Genomic DNA, 5,989 nt, shown 5'->3' with positions numbered 1-5,989 from the left:
AAGGTAATTTGCATGCTAAAGTTAATGAACTTAGATCTAGTCTAGATGAAGTTCATAAGCTGATTGACCAGAACCCGTTTGATGCTGAGCTTCGGGTCAAAGAATCAAACATTATAAAGGAGCTTCATAGTGCTGCTTATGATGAGGAGTCTTTCGTGAAACAGAAGGCTAAACTTGATTGGCTTAGTGCGGGAGATGGCAACACGACATATTTCCACAATTTTGTTAAGAGTAGGAATGCAAGGAGCAAAATTCACTCAATTAATGATGCTAATGGTAATCATTTTGAAGGTTCAGATGTGGAATGTGCTTTAGTTGATCACTATACGAAGTTTTTGGGAATCGAGACTGAGGTTGATGATATGTCTATGGAGGATTTGTTTTCAAAGACCGTTAACCCAGTTGAAGCTAATCATATGATTTGGCCCGTGACTTGTGAAGAAATAAAGGCTGCAATGTTCAGTATTGGAGATAATAAAGCTCCCGGGCCAGATGGTTTCACGTCGGTTTTCTTCAAGAAAGCTTGGGATATAGTGGGTGAGGAGGTCTCGAATGCTATTATGCAGTTTTCTGATAATGGTAAATTGCTTCAGCAGGTAAACCACACTATAATTGCTCTCGTTCCTAAAGTTCCTACTCCCTCTTCGGTTTTGGAATATAGACCCATCTCTTGTTGCAATGTCATTTTTAAATGCATTAGCAAAATTTTGGCAGATCGAATAAAAGGTAGTTTGGGTAGTTTGGTGAATATAAATCAATCAGCGTTTGTCCCGGGTAGGAGGATATCTGATAATATTCTGCTCACTCAGGAGTTAATGCATAATTACCATCTTCATAAGGGAAAACCAAGGTGTGCTTTCAAGATTGATATCCAGAAAGCCTATGATACGGTTAGCTGGTCTTTTCTGAAGTCTATTTTAACCAGTTTTGGTTTTCCAAGTAGAATGGTTGATTGGATTATGACATGTGTTTCCACCGTTTCCTTTTCTCTGAGCGTCAATGGGAATCTTTGTGGTTATTTCAAAGTTAGAAGAGGTCTTAGACAGGGAGATCCCATATCCCCTTATTTGTTCACGTTAGTAATGGAAGTTCTTTCGCTGCTGTTACATAAAGTTGCTGATCAACATCATGCTTTCAGATATCATGATAAGTGCAAGCAGCAGAAGATTATCAACGTGTCTTTTGCTGATGATCTATTCCTTTTTGTTAATCCTGACATGGTCTCTGTTAAAGTGATGCGAGACACTTTGGAGTTGTTCACTAGAATATCGGGTTTAACCCCGAATCTAGCTAAAAGCACGATGTTTTTTTGTAACGTCTCTTCTGTGGTTAAGCAGGAAATTCGCTCTCTTTTGCCGTTTCAAGAGGGAGATCTTCCTGTTAGGTATTTGGGGGTTCCGCTAATTTCTACTAAACTCATGTATAAGGATTGCAAGATTCTAGTGGACCGGGTAGATAAAAAGATTGATCATTGGATGAATAAATCTCTTTCTTTTGCGGGAAGGCTTCAGCTGATTAAGTCAGTCATATCAACTATGCACATTTATTGGGCCTCTGTGTTTATGCTTCCGGCTCGCATTATTGGTGATATTGAAAAAAGGATGCGGAATTTTTTATGGAGTGGGGGGTTGGATAAAGTAGCTCATCCTAAAGTGGCCTGGAAAAACGTATGTCTTCCTAAGTCGGAAGGGGGCTTGGGTATTCGAAGGATCCAAGATATGAACAAAGCACTGCTTGCGAACCATATTTGGAGTATTTTGCTTAAAAGAGAGTCTCTTTGGGTCAAATGGGTTCATTCTTACAGGATTAAGGGAAAGAACTTTTGGGATATCCCTTTTCGGGGCAGTATGAGTTGGGGGTGGAGAAAAATTCTAATGCTTCGATCATCCATTCGTCAGTTTGTTTGGCATGCCATTGGTAATGGCCGGAACACGAATGCATGGCATGACAACTGGTGTGATCATAGCCCTTTGGGAGATTTCATTACTCCAAGACGAATACATGGGGCGGGTTTTAATATGCGCTCTAATGTTGCAGATCTTGTAAATCAACAAAATGAGTGGTTGTGGCCGGCTACGTGGCTTCAGATATATCCGGTTTTGAGGAACCTTATGCCGCCGATTCTTAACCAAAACGCTCCAGATAGGCTGATTTGGAAGGATAGACAAGATAAGCATAGGGAGTTTAGTGCGAGTGAGGTTTGGGAGAACATCCGCTCGCGTGGGGAAGAGGTAGGTTGGGCTGAGTTGGTGTGGTTTAGTCAATGTATCCCTAGACACTTGTTTCACATGTGGCTAGTTATTAAGAATAAGCTGAAAACTCAGGATCGTATGGGGATTTGGGACGTCGGAAGTGCAACCAATCTAAATCTCATGTGTTGTCCGCTTTGCTGGAATGGTAAAGATTCTCGTGATCATTTATTTTTTCAGTGTCCTTATGGGTTGCAAGTGTGGAATATGGTAAAAGGGTTGGCTTACATGGAAACAGTTGATGCCAAATGGGACTCTATTATGACATGGTTTTCACAAAACCCTTCGGGTAAGTCGTCAGAAATTTTAGTTGGTAAAATGGTTGTTGCTGCTTCGACTTATTTTATCTGGCAAGAAAGAAACAATAGGTTATTTTCTCCAAATCACCGGAATGCTACTTTGATTGCAAATATAGTCCTCCATACGGTTCGCATGAAGTTGATGACGTTCAAGGCAGGGAGAGGTTCCAAGAACCCGTTATTGTTAGAGCGGTGGAAGTTCCAAGTGAAGACTATGAGCATCGATCCAGGCTAGAGTTGTTTGTAGTCTTTGTTAATCCGTTTTGTTGCCATTGTTTCGGCTTCTGGTTGTTTTTTGGTTGGTTGTTTGTTTTGCTTGGTCGTGGATGTTTGTTGGTTTTTGGTTTTGCTAGTCTTGGTATGCCAAGTCTAGCCCTAGTGTGCTTCTCTGGCACGCTCGTGTGTTTCTTTATTCTTTATTTATAAAATTCACCGGGGTAACCCTTTACCCAAAAAAAAAGTCTATCTTGGAGTAGTAGCTCGACCCTTGCAGTTTGTCGAATAAGTCGTCGATACGAGGAAGAGGATAGCGGTTCTTCACTGTGACCTTGTTCAGCTCACGGTAGTCGATGCACATCCTGAATGTGCCATCCTTCTTTTTCACGAATAGTACTGGAGCTCCCCAAGGCGAAGAGCTTGGACGAATGAAGCCCTTATCCAGGAGCCCTTGTAGTTGCTTTGACAGTTCTTCCAGTTCAGTTGGAGCTAAACGATGAGGCGGTAGACCTGGTAAATCTTCAGGAAACACTTGAGGAAATTCGCGTACAACTGGAATATCCTCTATTCTTTTCTCCTTTGTCGATGCGTCAGTAACAAGTGCCAAGATAGCCGTATGACCCTTTCGTAAACATTTCTGAGCCTTCAAGAAAGAGATGATGCCAACCACAGCACCACTCTTGTCGCCTTGAACTTCGAGAGGTTCCTTACCCGCACGAGGAATACGAATGATCTTCTCCTTGCATAGGATCTCCGCCTGCTGCTTGGATAACCAATCCATGCCGATGACGATGTCGAACCTACCTAGAACTATAGGAATAAGATCAATCGAGAAGGTCTGACCCGCTACAATGATGTTACAACCCTTGACTACATGCGTCGCTTCTACACTCTTACCATTTGCTAGTTCTACGACATGTTTGGTGTTTAGAGGTGTTGGTGTACGTTTTAACAATTTACTCATTTTCAAGGACATATAACTCGTATCCGCACCCGAATCAAACAAAACAGTAACATAAATATCGTCGAGAAGAAACTTACCCATAACTACGTTGGCATCATTTCTGGCATCACCCTGCCCCAACACAAATGCACGACCCCTTGCTTCATTGCCGTTGTTGTTCCTACCATTGTTGTTGTTGCCATTTCCCTGATTGTTGTGATTGTTGCGATTCTGGTTCTGTTTTAACTGGGGGCAATCACGCTTGAAATGACCTTCAGCCCCACACTGAAAACATCCCCTGTTGCCCCGCTGTTGCTGCTGGCGATGCTGGTTCTGTGGAGCTGGTGGTGGGTGTTGCTGATTCTGATTTGCAGGTCGCGAACTCCTGCAGTCTTTAGCTTCATGCCCTATCTTGAGACATCCCTGACAACGCTCCTTACGACACCGTCCACTGTGGTGTCTGTTGCACCTATTACACAGTGGGTGAATTCCCCGATATCCACCCTGCCCCTGATTGCCTGAAGAGTGCTGACTGGGACTCTGATAACTGTCAGTCTTACGCTGCTGAACTTGTGACTGGACTGAAGCTGATCCCTTGCTGGACTCCCCATCCCATTTTCTTTTGTTGTCACTGGGAGTAGCAGAAGTAGTAACAGCAGTAGTGGTAGCACTGATGCGTTATGGCAGTTTGTTCTGTTCCACTGCCTGATCCGTAATACGATGAGCAAGGCGCTGAATAGCCTGAATGTTATCAAGATTAGCCGATGTCACATGGCTCTGGATCTCTGGCGCTAAACCCTTGAGATACAACTCAATGCGCTTGATCGGATGGTCCACCATAGTTGGACACGGCACGCCCAGCTCGTTCGACCGTTTAGTATAAGCTTCGATCTCTGACCCAATCATCTTCAAATGGTAAAACTCATCTTCCAGCTTATGAATGTCTTCCCGAGTGCAGTATTCCCTTTTGATCAGTTCCTTGAAATCATTCCAAGGGGTGGCGTTAGCAGCTGCCAACCCTAAGATCTGCACTTGCGCGTTCCACCAAGTTAGCGCAATTCCTTCAAGTGTGCCAGTGGCGTACTTCACCCTGCGAGCCTCAGGGCATTCACACATTTCAAATACTGACTCTAGCTTCTCAAACCAATGGAGGAGTCCCACTGCCCCCTCGGTGCCACTTGTCACACCCCCAAAATCCACCTGCGGAGTATCACCGCTTGGGAGCGTGACTGACCAGGATCAAGCCACCAATCATATAGAACATTATATATAGTAAAAGTAATTGCCATTAAACCAAACCAAATCCATATGAAAGGTGTTCCAAAACATAAGTAAGTTATCATTGTTTAGCGGAAGCGTATAAATAAAACCCATCATAATAAAGTATCAAATGTCATAAAGTGTTTAACAAACGATCATGATCCAAGCCCACAACGACCAGCTCCTCCCTGTGCAAGCTCCATGTACCTAACGACTTGCAAGGCATGTAATAGAAGATCAACAACTAGTTGAGCGAGTTCACAGATAGTAAATGCGTAATAGTAAGTTCGTTTGTAACATGTGGCTCTACTGGGCCGATAGTACGTTCTATTGGTGGGGGCTTCCCATGTTGTATAACCACTAGACTATTCGTAACCATAAGTATCCTTCACAACCGAGGATAGTAGTAAGTATAAATACACGTAGGTTTTACGTGAGTATCCTTCACAACCGAGGATAGTAGTAAGTATAAGTACACGTAGGTTTTACGTGAGTATCCTTCACAACCGAGGATAGTAGTAAGTCTACGTAGATTTTAAGTATGTGTCCTGCACGACCGAGGACAGTGAGTAGCATGAGTATGTGTCCTGCACAACCGAGGACAGTGTGTAGCATGAGTATGTGTCCTGCACAACCGAGGACAGTGAGTAGCATGAGTATGTGTCCTGCACAACCGAGGACAGTGTGTAGCATGAGTATGTGTCCTGCACAACCGAGGACAGCGAGTATGGTAGTCTAGTGGTAGTGTCAGTACGAATCTATTCAACCTTATTCCTTAAATCCCATTCCCAAGCCCTGGGAATCCCATGCCTTAGTAAGAGTGTGAACTCACCTTGGTTTGCTCGGTATGCTATGCTCTAGGGTTTATCAAATGTCTAAGTGCGTTACACACGACCTAGGATATGTTGCACATGATACGATGTAAGTGTTTGCATCAAATTAGGGTTTGTAAATCATTGACATTCAAGCAGCTGTGTCTTGTGTGTTTATTGTGTACATGATGATATCACATAGAATGTTCA

This window comes from Helianthus annuus, chromosome 8 (genome assembly GCF_002127325.2).
Source record: "Helianthus annuus cultivar XRQ/B chromosome 8, HanXRQr2.0-SUNRISE, whole genome shotgun sequence".
In the NCBI taxonomy this organism is placed as follows: Eukaryota; Viridiplantae; Streptophyta; class Magnoliopsida; order Asterales; family Asteraceae; genus Helianthus; species Helianthus annuus.
This window is presented reverse-complemented; position numbering follows the sequence as displayed.